The following is a 19556-nucleotide window of genomic DNA, read 5'->3' as shown; positions in this document are numbered from 1 at the left end:
CTCGCCTGAACTCTGTGATTGTCCTGCCTCGCCTGAACTCTGGGATCCTCCTGCCTCGCCTCAACTCTGGGATCGTCCTGTCTCGCCTGAACTCTGGGATCGTCCTGCCTCGTCTGAAGTCTGGGATCCCCCTGCCTCGCCTCAACTCTGGGATCGTCCTGTCTCTCCTGAACTCTGGGATCGTCCTGTCTCGCCTGAACTCTGGGATCGTCATGCCTCGTCTGAAGTCTGGGATCCTCCTGCCTCGCCTCAACTCTGGGAGCGTCTTGTCTCGCCTGAACTCTGGGATCGTCCTGCCTCGTCTGAACTCTGGGATCGTCCTGCCTCGCCTGAACTCTGGGATCGTCCTGTCTCGTCTGAACTCTGGGATCGTCCTGCCTCGTCTGAACTCTGGGATCATCCTGCCTCGCCTGAACTCTGGGATCGTCCTGCCTCGCCTGAACTCTGGAATCCTCCTGCCTCGCCTCAACTCTGAGATCGTCCTGCCTCGCCTGAACTCTGGGATCCTGCCTCGTCTGAACTCTGGGATCGTCCAACCTCGCCTGAACTCTGGGATCGTCCTGCCTCGCCTGAACTCTGGGATCGTCCTGCCTCGCCTGAACTCTGGGATCCTCCTGCCTCGCCTCAACTCTGAGATCGTCCTGCCTCGCCTGAACTCTGGGATCCTGCCTCATCTGAACTCTGGGATCGTCCAACCTCGCCTGAACTCTGGGATCGTCCAACCTCGCCTGAACTCTGGGATCGTCCAACCTCGCCTGAACTCTGGGATCGTCCTGCCTCGCCTGAACTCTGGGATCGTCCTGCCTCGTCTGAACTCTGGGATCGTCCTGCCTCGTCTGAACTCTGGGATCATCCTGCCTCGCCTGAACTCTGGGATCGTCCTGCCTCGCCTGAACTCTGGGATCCTCCTGCCTCGCCTCAACTCTGAGATCGTCCTGCCTCGCCTGAACTCTGGGATCCTGCCTCGTCTGAACTCTGGGATCGTCCAACCTCGCCTGAACTCTGGGATCGTCCTGCCTCGCCTGAACTCTGGGATCGTCCTGCCTCGCCTGAACTCTGGGATCCTCCTGCCTCGCCTCAACTCTGAGATCGTCCTGCCTCGCCTGAACTCTGGGATCCTGCCTCGTCTGAACTCTGGGATCGTCCAACCTCGCCTGAACTCTGGGATCGTCCAACCTCGCCTGAACTCTGGGATCGTCCAACCTCGCCTGAACTCTGGGATCCTCCTGCCTCGTTTCAACTCTGTGTTCCTCCTGCCTCGCCTGAACTCTGGGATCGTCCTGCCTCGCCTGAACTCTGGGATCGTCCTGCCTCGCCTGAACTCTGGGATCCTCCAGTCTCGTCTGAACTCTGTGATCCTCCTGCCTCGTCTGAACTCTGGGATCCTCCTGTCTCGTCTGAACTCTGGGATCGTCCTGCCTCGCCTGAACTCTGAGATCATCGTGCCTCGCCTGAACTCTGGGATCCTACTGCATCTCCTGAACTCTGGGATCCTACTGTCTCGTCTGAACTCTGGGATCGTCCTGCCTCGCCTGAACTCTGGGATCCCACTGCCTCGCCTGAACTCTGAGATCGTCCTGCCTCACTTGAACTCTGGGATCATCCTGCCTGAACTCTGGGATCGTCCTGCCTAAACTCTGGGATCATCCTGCCTCGCCTGAACTCTGAGATCGTCCTGCCTCACCTGAACTCTGGGATCGTCCTGCCTGAACTCTGGGATCCTCCTGCCTCGTCTGAGCTCTGGGATCGTCCTGCCTCACCTGAACTCTGGGATCCTACTGTCTCGTCTCAACTCTGGGATTGTCCTGTCTCGCCTGAGCTCTGGGATCGTCCTGCCTCGCCTGAACTCTGGGATCGTCTTGCCTCGCCTGAACTCTGGGATCCTCCTGCCTCGCCTGAACTCTGTGATTGTCCTGCCTCGCCTGAACTCTGGGATCCTCCTGCCTCGCCTCAACTCTGGGATCGTCCTGTCTCGCCTGAACTCTGGGATCGTCCTGCCTCGTCTGAAGTCTGGGATCCCCCTGCCTCGCCTCAACTCTGGGATCGTCCTGTCTCTCCTGAACTCTGGGATCGTCCTGTCTCGCCTGAACTCTGGGATCGTCATGCCTCGTCTGAAGTCTGGGATCCTCCTGCCTCGCCTCAACTCTGGGAGCGTCTTGTCTCGCCTGAACTCTGGGATCGTCCTGCCTCGTCTGAACTCTGGGATCGTCCTGCCTCGCCTGAACTCTGGGATCGTCCTGTCTCGTCTGAACTCTGGGATCGTCCTGCCTCGTCTGAACTCTGGGATCATCCTGCCTCGCCTGAACTCTGGGATCGTCCTGCCTCGCCTGAACTCTGGAATCCTCCTGCCTCGCCTCAACTCTGAGATCGTCCTGCCTCGCCTGAACTCTGGGATCCTGCCTCGTCTGAACTCTGGGATCGTCCAACCTCGCCTGAACTCTGGGATCGTCCTGCCTCGCCTGAACTCTGGGATCGTCCTGCCTCGCCTGAACTCTGGGATCCTCCTGCCTCGCCTCAACTCTGAGATCGTCCTGCCTCGCCTGAACTCTGGGATCCTGCCTCATCTGAACTCTGGGATCGTCCAACCTCGCCTGAACTCTGGGATCGTCCAACCTCGCCTGAACTCTGGGATCGTCCAACCTCGCCTGAACTCTGGGATCCTCCTGCCTCGTTTCAACTCTGTGTTCCTCCTGCCTCGCCTGAACTCTGGGATCGTCCTGCCTCGCCTGAACTCTGGGATCGTCCTGCCTCGCCTGAACTCTGGGATCCTCCAGTCTCGTCTGAACTCTGTGATCCTCCTGCCTCGTCTGAACTCTGGGATCCTCCTGTCTCGTCTGAACTCTGGGATCGCCTTGCCTCGCCTGAACTCTGGGATCCTCCTGCCTCACCTGAACTCTGGGATCCTGCTGTCTCGTCCGAACTCTGGGATCCTCCTGCCTCGCCGGAACTCTGAGATCGTCCTGCCTCGCCTGAAGTCTGGGATCGCCTTGCCTCGCCTGAATTCTGTGATCGTCGTGCCTCCCCTGAACTCTGGGATACTCCTGCCTCACCTGAACTCTGGGATCCTACTGTCTCGTCTGAACTCTGGTATCGTCCTGCCTCGCCTGAACTCTGGGATCCTACTGCCTCGCCTGAACTCTGAGATCGTCCTGCCTCACTTGAACTCTGGGATCATCCTGCCTGAACTCTGGGATCGTCCTGCCTAAACTCTGGGATCCTCCTGCCTCGCCTGAACTCTGAGATCGTCCTGCCTCACCTGAACTCTGGGATCCTACTGCCTCGCCTGAACTCTGGGATCGTCCTGCCTCACCTGAACTCTGGGTTCGTCCAACCTCGCCTGATCTCTGGGATCGTCCTGCCTCGCCTGAACTCCAGGTTCGTCCTGCCTCGCCTGAACTCTGGGATCACCTGTCTCGGCTGAACTCTGGGATCGTCTTAACTCGCCTGAACTCTGGGATACCCCTGCCTGAACTCTGGGATCCTCCTGCCTCGTCTGAACTCTGGGATCCTCCTGCCTCGCCTGAACTCTGGGATCGTCCTGCCTCGTCTGAACTCTGGGATCATCCTGACTCACCTGAACTCTGAGATCCTCCAGTCTCACCTGAACTCTGGGATCGTCCTGCCTCACCTGAACTCTGGGATCGTCCTGCCTCACCTGAACTCTGGGATTCTCCTGTCTCGTCTGAACTCTGGGATCGTCCTGCCTCGCCTGAACTCTGAGATCGTCCTGCCTCGTCTGAACTCTGGGATCGTCCTGCCTCGCCTGAACTCTGGGATGGTCCTGCCTCGCCTGAACTCTGGGATCGTCCTGCCTCGCCTCAACTCTGGGATCGTCCTGTCTCGCCTGAACTCTGGGATCGTCCTGCCTGAACTCTGGGATTGTCCTGCCTCGACTGAACTCTGAGATCATCCTGCCTCGTCTGAACTCTGGGATCGTCGTCCCTCGCCTGAACTCTGGGATCCTCCTGTCTCGTCTGAACTCTGGGATCCTCCTGCCTCACCTGAACTCTGGGATCCTCCTGTCTCGTCTAGATTCTGGGATCGTCCTGCCTCGCCTGAACTCTGAGATCCTCCTGCCTGAACTCTGGGATCGTCCTGCCTGAACTCTGGGATCGTCCTGCCTCGCCTGAACTCTGGGATCCTCCTGCCTTGCCTGAACTCTGAGATCCGCCTGCCTCGCCTGAACTCTGGGATCATCCTGCCAGAACTCTGGGATCATCCTGCCTCGCCTGAATTCTGAGATTGTCCTGCCTCGTCTGAACTCTGGGATCGTCCTGCCTCGCCTGAACTCTGGGATCCTCCTGCCTCGCCTGAACTCTGAGATCCTCCTGGTTCGCCTGAACTCTGAGATCGTCCTGCCTCGCCTGAACTCTGGGATCGTCCTGCCTCACTTGAACTCTGGGATCGTCCTGCCTGAACTCTGGGATCCTCCTGCCTCATCTGAACTCTGGGATCCTCCTGCCTCGCCTGAACTCTGGGATCCTCCTGCCTCGTCTAAACTCTGGGATCGTCCTGCCTCGCCTGAACTCTGGGATCCTCCGGCCTCGCCTCAACTCTGGGATCGTCCTGTCTCGCCTGAACTCTGGGATCGTCCTGCCTCGTCTGAAGTCTGGGATCCCCCTGCCTCGCCTCAACTCTGGGATCGTCCTGTCTCGCCTGAACTCTGGGATCGTCCTGTCTCGCCTCAACTCTGGGATCGTCATGCCTCGTCTGAAGTCTGGGATCCTCCTGCCTCGCCTCAACTCTGGGATCGTCTTGTCTCGCCTGAACTCTGGGATCGTCCTGCCTCGTCTGAACTCTGGGATCGTCCTCCCTCGCCTGAACTCTGGGATCGTCCTGCCTCGTCTGAACTCTGGGATCGTCCTGCCTCGTCTGAACTCTGGGATCATCCTGCCTCGCCTGAACTCTGGGATCGTCCTGCCTCGCCTGAACTCTGGGATCCTCCTGCCTCGCCTCAACTCTGGGATCCTACTGCCTCGCCTGAACTCTGAGATCGTCCTGCCTCGCCTGAAGTCTGGGATCGCCTTGCCTCGCCTGAATTCTGTGATCGTCGTGCCTCCCCTGAACTCTGGGATACTCCTGCCTCACCTGAACTCTGGGATCCTACTGTCTCGTCTGAACTCTGGGATCGTCCTGCCTCGCCTGGACTCTGGGATCCCACTGCCTCGCCTGAACTCTGAGATCGTCCTGCCTCACTTGAACTCTGGGATCATCCTGCCTGAACTCTGGGATCGTCCTGCCTAAACTCTGGGATCCTCCTGCCTCGCCTGAACTCTGAGATCGTCCTGCCTCACCTGAACTCTGGGATCGTCCTGCCTGAACTCTGGGATCCTCCTGCCTCGTCTGAGCTCTGGGATCGTCCTGCCTCACCTGAACTCTGGGATCCTACTGTCTCGTCTCAACTCTGGGATCGTCCTGTCTCGCCTGAGCTCTGGGATCGTCCTGCCTCGCCTGAACTCTGGGATCGTCTTGCCTCGCCTGAACTCTGGGATCCTCCTGCCTCGCCGGAACTCTGTGATTGTCCTGCCTCGCCTGAACTCTGGGATCCTCCTGCCTCGCCTCAACTCTGGGATCATCCTGTCTCGCCTGAACTCTGGGATCGTCCTGCATCGTCTGAAGTCTGGGATCCCCCTGCCTCGCCTCAACTCTGGGATCGTCTTGTCTCGCCTGAACTCTGGGATCGTCCTGCCTCGTCTGAACTCTGGGATCGTCCTGCCTCGCCTGAACTCTGGGATCGTCCTGCCTCGTCTGAACTCTGGGATCGTCCTGCCTCGTCTGAACTCTGGGATCATCCTGCCTCGCCTGAACTCTGGGATCGTCCTGCCTCGCCTGAACTCTGGGATCCTCCTGCCTCGCCTCAACTCTGAGATCGTCCTGCCTCGCCTGAACTCTGGGATCCTGCCTCGTCTGAACTCTGGGATCGTCCAACCTCGCCTGAACTCTGGGATCGTCCTGCCTCGCCTGAACTCTGGGATCGTCCTGCCTCGTCTGAACTCTGGGATCGTCCAACCTCGCCTGAACTCTGGGATCGTGCTGCCTCGCCTGAACTCTGGGATCGTCCTGCCTCGTCTGAACTCTGGGATCGTCCAACCTCGCCTGAACTCTGGGATCGTCCTGCCTCGCCTGAACTCTGGGATGGTCCTGCCTCGTCGGAACTCTGGGATCGTCCAACCTCGCCTGAACTCTGGGATCGTCCTGCCTCGCCTGAACTCTGGGATCGTCCTGCCTCGCCTGAACTCTGGGATCCTCCTGCCTCGCCTCAACTCTGAGATCGTCCTGCCTCGCCTGAACTCTGGGATCCTGCCTCGTCTGAACTCTGGGATCGTCCAACCTCGCCTGAACTCTGGGATCGTCCAACCTCGCCTGAACTCTGGGATCGTCCAACCTCGCCTGAACTCTGGGATCCTCCTGCCTCGCCTGAACTCTGGGATCGTCCTGCCTCGCCTGAACTCTGGGATCGTCCTGCCTCGCCTGAACTCTGGGATCCTCCAGTCTCGTCTGAACTCTGTGATCCTCCTGCCTCGTCTGAACTCTGGGATCCTCCTGTCTCGTCTGAACTCTGGGATCGTCCTGCCTCGCCTGAACTCTGAGATCATCGTGCCTCGCCTGAACTCTGGGATCCTACTGCCTCGCCTGAACTCTGGGTTCGTCCAACCTCGCCTGAACTCTGGGATCGTCCTGCCTCGCCTGAACTCCAGGTTCGTCCTGCCTCGCCTGAACTCTGGGATCACCTGTCTCGGCTGAACTCTGGGTTCGTCTTAACTCGCCTGAACTCTGGGATACCCCTGCCTGAACTCTGGGATCCTCCTGCCTCGTCTGAACTCTGGGATCCTCCTGCCTCGCCTGAACTCTGGGATCGTCCTGCCTCGTCTGAACTCTGGGATCATCCTGACTCACCTGAACTCTGGGATCCTCCCGTCTCACCTGAACTCTGGGATCGTCCTGCCTCACCTGAACTCTGGGATCGTCCTGCCTCACCTGAACTCTGGGATTCTCCTGTCTCGTCTGAACTCTGGGATCGTCCTGCCTCACTTGAACTCTGGGATCATCCTGCCTGAACTCTGGGATCGTCCTGCCTCGCCTGAACTCTGAGATCGTCCTGCCTCGTCTGAACTCTGGGATCGTCCTGCCTCGCCTGAACTCTGGGATGGTCCTGCCTCGCCTGAACTCTGGGATCGTCCTGCCTCGCCTCAACTCTGGGATCGTCCTGTCTCGCCTGAACTCTGGGATCGTCCTGCCTGAACTCTGGGATTGTCCTGCCTCGACTGAACTCTGAGATCATCCTGCCTCGTCTGAACTCTGGGATCGTCGTCCCTCGCCTGAACTCTGGGATCCTCCTGTCTCGTCTGAACTCTGGGATCCTCCTGCCTCACCTGAACTCTGGGATCCTCCTGTCTCGTCTAGATTCTGGGATCGTCCTGCCTCGCCTGAACTCTGAGATCCTCCTGCCTGAACTCTGGGATCGTCCTGCCTGAACTCTGGGATCGTCCTGCCTCGCCTGAACTCTGGGATCCTCCTGCCTTGCCTGAACTCTGAGATCCGCCTGCCTCGCCTGAACTCTGGGATCATCCTGCCAGAACTCTGGGATCATCCTGCCTCGCCTGAATTCTGAGATTGTCCTGCCTCGTCTGAACTCTGGGATCGTCCTGCCTCGCCTGAACTCTGGGATCCTCCTGCCTCGCCTGAACTCTGAGATCCTCCTGGTTCGCCTGAACTCTGAGATCGTCCTGCCTCGCCTGAACTCTGGGATCGTCCTGCCTCACTTGAACTCTGGGATCGTCCTGCCTGAACTCTGGGATCCTCCTGCCTCATCTGAACTCTGGGATCCTCCTGCCTCGCCTGAACTCTGGGATCCTCCTGCCTCGTCTAAACTCTGGGATCGTCCTGCCTCGCCTGAACTCTGGGATCCTCCTGCCTCGTCTCAACTCTGGGATCGTCCTGTCTCGCCTGAACTCTGGGATCGTCCTGCCTCGTCTGAAGTCTGGGATCCCCCTGCCTCGCCTCAACTCTGGGATCGTCCTGTCTCGCCTGAACTCTGGGATCGTCCTGTCTCGCCTGAACTCTGGGATCGTCCTGCCTCGCCTGAAGTCTGGGATCCTCCTGCCTCGCCTCAACTCTGGGATCGTCTTGTCTCGCCTGAACTCTGGGATCGTCCTGCCTCGTCTGAACTCTGGGATCGTCCTGCCTCGCCTGAACTCTGGGATCCTCCTGCCTCGCCTCAACTCTGAGATCGTCCTGCCTCGCCTGAACTCTGGGATCCTGCCTCGTCTGAACTCTGGGATCGTCCAACCTCGCCTGAACTCTGGGATCGTCCAACCTCGCCTGAAATCTGGGATCGTCCAACCTCGCCTGAACTCTGGGATCCTCCTGCCTCGTTTCAACTCTGTGTTCCTCCTGCCTCGCCTGAACTCTGGGATCGTCCTGCCTCGCCTGAACTCTGGGATCGTCCTGCCTCGCCTGAACTCTGGGATCCTCCAGTCTCTTCTGAACTCTGTGATCCTCCTGCCTCGTCTGAACTCTGGGATCCTCCTGTCTCGTCTGAACTCTGGGATCGTCCTGCCTCGCCTGAACTCTGAGATCATCGTGCCTCGCCTGAACTCTGGGATCCTACTGCCTCGCCTGAACTCTGGGATCCTACTGTCTCGTCTGAACTCTGGGATCGTCCTGCCTCGCCTGAACTCTGGGATCCCACTGCCTCGCCTGAACTCTGAGATCGTCCTGCCTCACTTGAACTCTGGGATCATCCTGCCTGAACTCTGGGATCATCCTGCCTCACCTGAACTCTGGGATCGTCCTGCCTCACCTGAACTCTGGGATCGTCCTGCCTGAACTCTGGGATCCTCCTGCCTCGTCTGAGCTCTGGGATCGTCCTGCCTCACCTGAACTCTGGGATCCTACTGTCTCGTCTCAACTCTGGGATGGTCCTGCCTCGTCGGAACTCTGGGATCGTCCAACCTCGCCTGAACTCTGGGATCGTCCTGCCTCGCCTGAACTCTGGGATCGTCCTGCCTCGCCTGAACTCTGGGATCCTCCTGCCTCGCCTCAACTCTGAGATCGTCCTGCCTCGCCTGAACTCTGGGATCCTGCCTCGTCTGAACTCTGGGATCGTCCAACCTCGCCTGAACTCTGGGATCGTCCAACCTCGCCTGAACTCTGGGATCGTCCAACCTCGCCTGAACTCTGGGATCCTCCTGCCTCGCCTGAACTCTGGGATCGTCCTGCCTCGCCTGAACTCTGGGATCGTCCTGCCTCGCCTGAACTCTGGGATCCTCCAGTCTCGTCTGAACTCTGTGATCCTCCTGCCTCGTCTGAACTCTGGGATCCTCCTGTCTCGTCTGAACTCTGGGATCGTCCTGCCTCGCCTGAACTCTGAGATCATCGTGCCTCGCCTGAACTCTGGGATCCTACTGCCTCGCCTGAACTCTGGGTTCGTCCAACCTCGCCTGAACTCTGGGATCGTCCTGCCTCGCCTGAACTCCAGGTTCGTCCTGCCTCGCCTGAACTCTGGGATCACCTGTCTCGGCTGAACTCTGGGTTCGTCTTAACTCGCCTGAACTCTGGGATACCCCTGCCTGAACTCTGGGATCCTCCTGCCTCGTCTGAACTCTGGGATCCTCCTGCCTCGCCTGAACTCTGGGATCGTCCTGCCTCGTCTGAACTCTGGGATCATCCTGACTCACCTGAACTCTGGGATCCTCCCGTCTCACCTGAACTCTGGGATCGTCCTGCCTCACCTGAACTCTGGGATCGTCCTGCCTCACCTGAACTCTGGGATTCTCCTGTCTCGTCTGAACTCTGGGATCGTCCTGCCTCACTTGAACTCTGGGATCATCCTGCCTGAACTCTGGGATCGTCCTGCCTCGCCTGAACTCTGAGATCGTCCTGCCTCGTCTGAACTCTGGGATCGTCCTGCCTCGCCTGAACTCTGGGATGGTCCTGCCTCGCCTGAACTCTGGGATCGTCCTGCCTCGCCTCAACTCTGGGATCGTCCTGTCTCGCCTGAACTCTGGGATCGTCCTGCCTGAACTCTGGGATTGTCCTGCCTCGACTGAACTCTGAGATCATCCTGCCTCGTCTGAACTCTGGGATCGTCGTCCCTCGCCTGAACTCTGGGATCCTCCTGTCTCGTCTGAACTCTGGGATCCTCCTGCCTCACCTGAACTCTGGGATCCTCCTGTCTCGTCTAGATTCTGGGATCGTCCTGCCTCGCCTGAACTCTGAGATCCTCCTGCCTGAACTCTGGGATCGTCCTGCCTGAACTCTGGGATCGTCCTGCCTCGCCTGAACTCTGGGATCCTCCTGCCTTGCCTGAACTCTGAGATCCGCCTGCCTCGCCTGAACTCTGGGATCATCCTGCCAGAACTCTGGGATCATCCTGCCTCGCCTGAATTCTGAGATTGTCCTGCCTCGTCTGAACTCTGGGATCGTCCTGCCTCGCCTGAACTCTGGGATCCTCCTGCCTCGCCTGAACTCTGAGATCCTCCTGGTTCGCCTGAACTCTGAGATCGTCCTGCCTCGCCTGAACTCTGGGATCGTCCTGCCTCACTTGAACTCTGGGACCGTCCTGCCTGAACTCTGGGATCCTCCTGCCTCATCTGAACTCTGGGATCCTCCTGCCTCGCCTGAACTCTGGGATCCTCCTGCCTCGTCTAAACTCTGGGATCGTCCTGCCTCGTCTGAACTCTGGGATACCCCTGCCTGAACTCTGGGATCCTCCTGCCTCGTCTGAACTCTGGGATCCTCCTGCCTCGCCTGAACTCTGGGATCGTCCTGCCTCGTCTGAACTCTGGGATCATCCTGACTCACCTGAACTCTGGGATCCTCCCGTCTCACCTGAACTCTGGGATCGTCCTGCCTCACCTGAACTCTGGGATCGTCCTGCCTCACCTGAACTCTGGGATTCTCCTGTCTCGTCTGAACTCTGGGATCGTCCTGCCTCACTTGAACTCTGGGATCATCCTGCCTGAACTCTGGGATCGTCCTGCCTCGCCTGAACTCTGAGATCGTCCTGCCTCGTCTGAACTCTGGGATCGTCCTGCCTCGCCTGAACTCTGGGATGGTCCTGCCTCGCCTGAACTCTGGGATCGTCCTGCCTCGCCTCAACTCTGGGATCGTCCTGTCTCGCCTGAACTCTGGGATCGTCCTGCCTGAACTCTGGGATTGTCCTGCCTCGACTGAACTCTGAGATCATCCTGCCTCGTCTGAACTCTGGGATCGTCGTCCCTCGCCTGAACTCTGGGATCCTCCTGTCTCGTCTGAACTCTGGGATCCTCCTGCCTCACCTGAACTCTGGGATCCTCCTGTCTCGTCTAGATTCTGGGATCGTCCTGCCTCGCCTGAACTCTGAGATCCTCCTGCCTGAACTCTGGGATCGTCCTGCCTGAACTCTGGGATCGTCCTGCCTCGCCTGAACTCTGGGATCCTCCTGCCTTGCCTGAACTCTGAGATCCGCCTGCCTCGCCTGAACTCTGGGATCATCCTGCCAGAACTCTGGGATCATCCTGCCTCGCCTGAATTCTGAGATTGTCCTGCCTCGTCTGAACTCTGGGATCGTCCTGCCTCGCCTGAACTCTGGGATCCTCCTGCCTCGCCTGAACTCTGAGATCCTCCTGGTTCGCCTGAACTCTGAGATCGTCCTGCCTCGCCTGAACTCTGGGATCGTCCTGCCTCACTTGAACTCTGGGATCGTCCTGCCTGAACTCTGGGATCCTCCTGCCTCATCTGAACTCTGGGATCCTCCTGCCTCGCCTGAACTCTGGGATCCTCCTGCCTCGTCTAAACTCTGGGATCGTCCTGCCTCGCCTGAACTCTGGGATCCTCCTGCCTCGTCTCAACTCTGGGATCGTCCTGTCTCGCCTGAACTCTGGGATCGTCCTGCCTCGTCTGAAGTCTGGGATCCCCCTGCCTCGCCTCAACTCTGGGATCGTCCTGTCTCGCCTGAACTCTGGGATCGTCCTGTCTCGCCTGAACTCTGGGATCGTCCTGCCTCGCCTGAAGTCTGGGATCCTCCTGCCTCGCCTCAACTCTGGGATCGTCTTGTCTCGCCTGAACTCTGGGATCGTCCTGCCTCGTCTGAACTCTGGGATCGTCCTGCCTCGCCTGAACTCTGGGATCCTCCTGCCTCGCCTCAACTCTGAGATCGTCCTGCCTCGCCTGAACTCTGGGATCCTGCCTCGTCTGAACTCTGGGATCGTCCAACCTCGCCTGAACTCTGGGATCGTCCAACCTCGCCTGAAATCTGGGATCGTCCAACCTCGCCTGAACTCTGGGATCCTCCTGCCTCGTTTCAACTCTGTGTTCCTCCTGCCTCGCCTGAACTCTGGGATCGTCCTGCCTCGCCTGAACTCTGGGATCGTCCTGCCTCGCCTGAACTCTGGGATCCTCCAGTCTCTTCTGAACTCTGTGATCCTCCTGCCTCGTCTGAACTCTGGGATCCTCCTGTCTCGTCTGAACTCTGGGATCGTCCTGCCTCGCCTGAACTCTGAGATCATCGTGCCTCGCCTGAACTCTGGGATCCTACTGCCTCGCCTGAACTCTGGGATCCTACTGTCTCGTCTGAACTCTGGGATCGTCCTGCCTCGCCTGAACTCTGGGATCCCACTGCCTCGCCTGAACTCTGAGATCGTCCTGCCTCACTTGAACTCTGGGATCATCCTGCCTGAACTCTGGGATCATCCTGCCTCACCTGAACTCTGGGATCGTCCTGCCTCACCTGAACTCTGGGATCGTCCTGCCTGAACTCTGGGATCCTCCTGCCTCGTCTGAGCTCTGGGATCGTCCTGCCTCACCTGAACTCTGGGATCCTACTGTCTCGTCTCAACTCTGGGATGGTCCTGCCTCGTCGGAACTCTGGGATCGTCCAACCTCGCCTGAACTCTGGGATCGTCCTGCCTCGCCTGAACTCTGGGATCGTCCTGCCTCGCCTGAACTCTGGGATCCTCCTGCCTCGCCTCAACTCTGAGATCGTCCTGCCTCGCCTGAACTCTGGGATCCTGCCTCGTCTGAACTCTGGGATCGTCCAACCTCGCCTGAACTCTGGGATCGTCCAACCTCGCCTGAACTCTGGGATCGTCCAACCTCGCCTGAACTCTGGGATCCTCCTGCCTCGCCTGAACTCTGGGATCGTCCTGCCTCGCCTGAACTCTGGGATCGTCCTGCCTCGCCTGAACTCTGGGATCCTCCAGTCTCGTCTGAACTCTGTGATCCTCCTGCCTCGTCTGAACTCTGGGATCCTCCTGTCTCGTCTGAACTCTGGGATCGTCCTGCCTCGCCTGAACTCTGAGATCATCGTGCCTCGCCTGAACTCTGGGATCCTACTGCCTCGCCTGAACTCTGGGTTCGTCCAACCTCGCCTGAACTCTGGGATCGTCCTGCCTCGCCTGAACTCCAGGTTCGTCCTGCCTCGCCTGAACTCTGGGATCACCTGTCTCGGCTGAACTCTGGGTTCGTCTTAACTCGCCTGAACTCTGGGATACCCCTGCCTGAACTCTGGGATCCTCCTGCCTCGTCTGAACTCTGGGATCCTCCTGCCTCGCCTGAACTCTGGGATCGTCCTGCCTCGTCTGAACTCTGGGATCATCCTGACTCACCTGAACTCTGGGATCCTCCCGTCTCACCTGAACTCTGGGATCGTCCTGCCTCACCTGAACTCTGGGATCGTCCTGCCTCACCTGAACTCTGGGATTCTCCTGTCTCGTCTGAACTCTGGGATCGTCCTGCCTCACTTGAACTCTGGGATCATCCTGCCTGAACTCTGGGATCGTCCTGCCTCGCCTGAACTCTGAGATCGTCCTGCCTCGTCTGAACTCTGGGATCGTCCTGCCTCGCCTGAACTCTGGGATGGTCCTGCCTCGCCTGAACTCTGGGATCGTCCTGCCTCGCCTCAACTCTGGGATCGTCCTGTCTCGCCTGAACTCTGGGATCGTCCTGCCTGAACTCTGGGATTGTCCTGCCTCGACTGAACTCTGAGATCATCCTGCCTCGTCTGAACTCTGGGATCGTCGTCCCTCGCCTGAACTCTGGGATCCTCCTGTCTCGTCTGAACTCTGGGATCCTCCTGCCTCACCTGAACTCTGGGATCCTCCTGTCTCGTCTAGATTCTGGGATCGTCCTGCCTCGCCTGAACTCTGAGATCCTCCTGCCTGAACTCTGGGATCGTCCTGCCTGAACTCTGGGATCGTCCTGCCTCGCCTGAACTCTGGGATCCTCCTGCCTTGCCTGAACTCTGAGATCCGCCTGCCTCGCCTGAACTCTGGGATCATCCTGCCAGAACTCTGGGATCATCCTGCCTCGCCTGAATTCTGAGATTGTCCTGCCTCGTCTGAACTCTGGGATCGTCCTGCCTCGCCTGAACTCTGGGATCCTCCTGCCTCGCCTGAACTCTGAGATCCTCCTGGTTCGCCTGAACTCTGAGATCGTCCTGCCTCGCCTGAACTCTGGGATCGTCCTGCCTCACTTGAACTCTGGGACCGTCCTGCCTGAACTCTGGGATCCTCCTGCCTCATCTGAACTCTGGGATCCTCCTGCCTCGCCTGAACTCTGGGATCCTCCTGCCTCGTCTAAACTCTGGGATCGTCCTGCCTCGCCTGAACTCTGGGATCCTCCTGCCTCGTCTCAACTCTGGGATCGTCCTGTCTCGCCTGAACTCTGGGATCGTCCTGCCTCGTCTGAAGTCTGGGATCCCCCTGCCTCGCCTCAACTCTGGGATCGTCCTGTCTCGCCTGAACTCTGGGATCGTCCTGTCTCGCCTGAACTCTGGGATCGTCATGCCTCGTCTGAAGTCTGGGATCCTCCTGCCTCGCCTCAACTCTGGGATCGTCTTGTCTCGCCTGAACTCTGGGATCGTCCTGCCTCGTCTGAACTCTGGGATCGTCCTGCCTCGCCTGAACTCTGGGATCCTCCTGCCTCGCCTCAACTCTGAGATCGTCCTGCCTCGCCTGAACTCTGGGATCCTGCCTCGTCTGAACTCTGGGATCGTCCAACCTCGCCTGAACTCTGGGATCGTCCAACCTCGCCTGAAATCTGGGATCGTCCAACCTCGCCTGAACTCTGGGATCCTCCTGCCTCGTTTCAACTCTGTGTTCCTCCTGCCTCGCCTGAACTCTGGGATCGTCCTGCCTCGCCTGAACTCTGGGATCGTCCTGCCTCGCCTGAACTCTGGGATCCTCCAGTCTCTTCTGAACTCTGTGATCCTCCTGCCTCGTCTGAACTCTGGGATCCTCCTGTCTCGTCTGAACTCTGGGATCGTCCTGCCTCGCCTGAACTCTGAGATCATCGTGCCTCGCCTGAACTCTGGGATCCTACTGCCTCGCCTGAACTCTGGGATCCTACTGTCTCGTCTGAACTCTGGGATCGTCCTGCCTCGCCTGAACTCTGGGATCCCACTGCCTCGCCTGAACTCTGAGATCGTCCTGCCTCACTTGAACTCTGGGATCATCCTGCCTGAACTCTGGGATCATCCTGCCTCACCTGAACTCTGGGATCGTCCTGCCTCACCTGAACTCTGGGATCGTCCTGCCTGAACTCTGGGATCCTCCTGCCTCGCCTGAACTCTGGGATCGTCCTGCCTCGTCTGAAGTCTGGGATCCCCCTGCCTCGCCTCAACTCTGGGATCGTCCTGTCTCTCCTGAACTCTGGGATCGTCCTGTCTCGCCTGAACTCTGGGATCGTCATGCCTCGTCTGAAGTCTGGGATCCTCCTGCCTCGCCTCAACTCTGGGATCGTCTTGTCTCGCCTGAACTCTGGGATCGTCCTGCCTCGTCTGAACTCTGGGATCGTCCTGCCTCGCCTGAACTCTGGGATCGTCCTGCCTCGTCTGAACTCTGGGATCGTCCTGCCTCGTCTGAACTCTGGGATCATCCTGCCTCGCCTGAACTCTGGGATCGTCCTGCCTCGCCTGAACTCTGGGATCCTCCTGCCTCGCCTCAACTCTGAGATCGCCCTGCCTCGCCTGAACTCTGGGATCCTGCCTCGTCTGAACTCTGGGATCGTCCAACCTCGCCTGAACTCTGGGATCGTCCTGCCTCGCCTGAACTCTGGGATCGTCCTGCCTCGCCTGAACTCTGGGATCCTCCTGCCTCGCCTCAACTCTGAGATCGTCCTGCCTCGCCTGAACTCTGGGATCCCGCCTCGTCTGAACTCTGGGATCGTCCAACCTCGCCTGAACTCTGGGATCGTCCAACCTCGCCTGAACTCTGGGATCGTCCAACCTCGCCTGAACTCTGGGATCCTCCTGCCTCGTTTCAACTCTGTGTTCCTCCTGCCTCGCCTGAACTCTGGGATCGTCCTGCCTCGCCTGAACTCTGGGATCGTCCTGCCTCGCCTGAACTCTGGGATCCTCCAGTCTCGTCTGAACTCTGTGATCCTCCTGCCTCGCCTGAACTCTGGGATCACCTGTCTCGGCTGAACTCTGGCATCGTCTTAACTCGCCTGAACTCTGGGATACCCCTGCCTGAACTCTGGGATCCTCCTGCCTCGTCTGAACTCTGGGATCCTCCTGCCTCGCCTGAACTCTGGGATCGTCCTGCCTCGTCTGAACTCTGGGATCATCCTGACTCACCTGAACTCTGGGATCCTCCAGTCTCACCTGAACTCTGGGATCGTCCTGCCTCACCTGAACTCTGGGATCGTCCTGCCTCACCTGAACTCTGGGATTCTCCTGTCTCGTCTGAACTCTGGGATCGTCCTGCCTCACTTGAACTCTGGGATCATCCTGCCTGAACTCTGGGATCGTCCTGCCTCGCCTGAACTCTGAGATCGTCCTGCCTCGTCTGAACTCTGGGATCGTCCTGCCTCGCCTGAACTCTGGGATGGTCCTGCCTCGCCTGAACTCTGGGATCGTCCTGCCTCGCCTCAACTCTGGGATCGTCCTGTCTCGCCTGAACTCTGGGATCGTCCTGCCTTAACTCTGGGATTGTCCTGCCTCGACTGAACTCTGAGATCATCCTGCCTCGTCTGAACTCTGGGATCGTCGTCCCTCGCCTGAACTCTGGGATCCTCCTGTCTCGTCTGAACTCTGGGATCCTCCTGCCTCACCTGAACTCTGGGATCCTCCTGTCTCGTCTAGATTCTGGGATCGTCCTGCCTCGCCTGAACTCTGAGATCCTCCTGCCTGAACTCTGGGATCGTCCTGCCTGAACTCTGGGATCGTCCTGCCTCGCCTGAACTCTGGGATCCTCCTGCCTTGCCTGAACTCTGAGATCCGCCTGCCTCGCCTGAACTCTGGGATCATCCTGCCAGAACTCTGGGATCATCCTGCCTCGCCTGAATTCTGAGATTGTCCTGCCTCGTCTGAACTCTGGGATCGTCCTGCCTCGCCTGAACTCTGGGATCCTCCTGCCTCGCCTGAACTCTGAGATCCTCCTGGTTCGCCTGAACTCTGAGATCGTCCTGCCTCGCCTGAACTCTGGGATCGTCCTGCCTCACTTGAACTCTGGGATCGTCCTGCCTGAACTCTGGGATCCTCCTGCCTCATCTGAACTCTGGGATCCTCCTGCCTCGCCTGAACTCTGGGATCCTCCTGCCTCGTCTAAACTCTGGGATCGTCCTGCCTCGCCTGAACTCTGGGATCCTCCTGCCTCGCCTCAACTCTGGGATCGTCCTGTCTCGCCTGAACTCTGGGATCGTCCTGCCTCGTCTGAAGTCTGGGATCCCCCTGCCTCGCCTCAACTCTGGGATCGTCCTGTCTCGCCTGAACTCTGGGATCGTCCTGTCTCGCCTGAACTCTGGGATCGTCATGCCTCGTCTGAAGTCTGGGATCCTCCTGCCTCGCCTCAACTCTGGGATCGTCTTGTCTCGCCTGAACTCTGGGATCATCCTGCCTCGTCTGAACTCTGGGATCGTCCTCCCTCGCCTGAACTCTGGGATCGTCCTGCCTCGTCTGAACTCTGGGATCGTCCTGCCTCGTCTGAACTCTGGGATCATCCTGCCTCGCCTGAACTCTGGGATCGTCCTGCCTCGCCTGAACTCTGGGATCCTCCTGCCTCGCCTCAACTCTGGGATCCTACTGCCTCGCCTGAACTCTGAGATCGTCCTGCCTCGCCTGAAGTCTGGGATCGCCTTGCCTCGCCTGAATTCTGTGATCGTCGTGCCTCCCCTGAACTCTGGGATACTCCTGCCTCACCTGAACTCTGGGATCCTACTGTCTCGTCTGAACTCTGGGATCGTCCTGCCTCGCCTGGACTCTGGGATCCCACTGCCTCGCCTGAACTCTGAGATCGTCCTGCCTCACTTGAACTCTGGGATCATCCTGCCTGAACTCTGGGATCGTCCTGCCTAAACTCTGGGATCCTCCTGCCTCGCCTGAACTCTGAGATCGTCCTGCCTCACCTGAACTCTGGGATCGTCCTGCCTGAACTCTGGGATCCTCCTGCCTCGTCTGAGCTCTGGGATCGTCCTGCCTCACCTGAACTCTGGGATCCTACTGTCTCGTCTCAACTCTGGGATCGTCCTGTCTCGCCTGAGCTCTGGGATCGTCCTGCCTCGCCTGAACTCTGGGATCGTCTTGCCTCGCCTGAACTCTGGGATCGTCCTGCCTCGCCTGAACTCTGGGATCCTCCTGCCTCGCCTCAACTCTGAGATCGTCCTGCCTCGCCTGAACTCTGGGATCCTGCCTCGTCTGAACTCTGGGATCGTCCAACCTCGCCTGAACTCTGGGATCGTCCTGCCTCGCCTGAACTCTGGGATCGTCCTGCCTCGTCTGAACTCTGGGATCGTCCAACCTCGCCTGAACTCTGGGATCGTCCTGCCTCGCCTGAACTCTGGGATCGTCCTGCCTCGTCTGAACTCTGGGATCGTCCAACCTCGCCTGAACTCTGGGATCGTCCTGCCTCGCCTGAACTCTGGGATCGTCCTGCCTCGTCGGAACTCTGGGATCGTCCAAACTCGCCTGAACTCTGGGATCGTCCTGCCTCGCCTGAACTCTGGGATCGTCCTGCCTCGCCTGAACTCTGGGATCCTCCTGCCTCGCCTCAACTCTGAGATCGTCCTGCCTCGCCTGAACTCTGGGATCCTGCCTCGTCTGAACTCTGGGATCGTCCAACCTCGCCTGAACTCTGGGATCGTCCAACCTCGCCTGAACTCTGGGATCGTCCAACCTCGCCTGAACTCTGGGATCCTCCTGCCTCGCCTGAACTCTGGGATCGTCCTGCCTCGCCTGAACTCTGGGATCGTCCTGCCTCGCCTGAACTCTGGGATCCTCCAGTCTCGTCTGAACTCTGTGATCCTCCTGCCTCGTCTGAACTCTGGGATCCTCCTGTCTCGTCTGAACTCTGGGATCGTCCTGCCTCGCCTGAACTCTGAGATCATCGTGCCTCGCCTGAACTCTGGGATCCTACTGCCTCGCCTGAACTCTGGGATCGTCCTGCCTCACCTGAACTCTGGGTTCGTCCAACCTCGCCTGAACTCTGGGATCGTCCTGCCTCGCCTGAACTCCAGGTTCGTCCTGCCTCGCCTGAACTCTGGGATCACCTGTCTCGGCTGAACTCTGGGTTCGTCTTAACTCGCCTGAACTCTGGGATACCCCTGCCTGAACTCTGGGATCCTCCTGCCTCGTCTGA

This window comes from Hypanus sabinus, chromosome 2 (assembly GCF_030144855.1).
Source record: "Hypanus sabinus isolate sHypSab1 chromosome 2, sHypSab1.hap1, whole genome shotgun sequence".
Classification (NCBI taxonomy): Eukaryota; Metazoa; Chordata; class Chondrichthyes; order Myliobatiformes; family Dasyatidae; genus Hypanus; species Hypanus sabinus.
The sequence above is the reverse complement of the archived record's forward strand: the minus strand, read 5'-3'. Positions refer to the sequence as shown.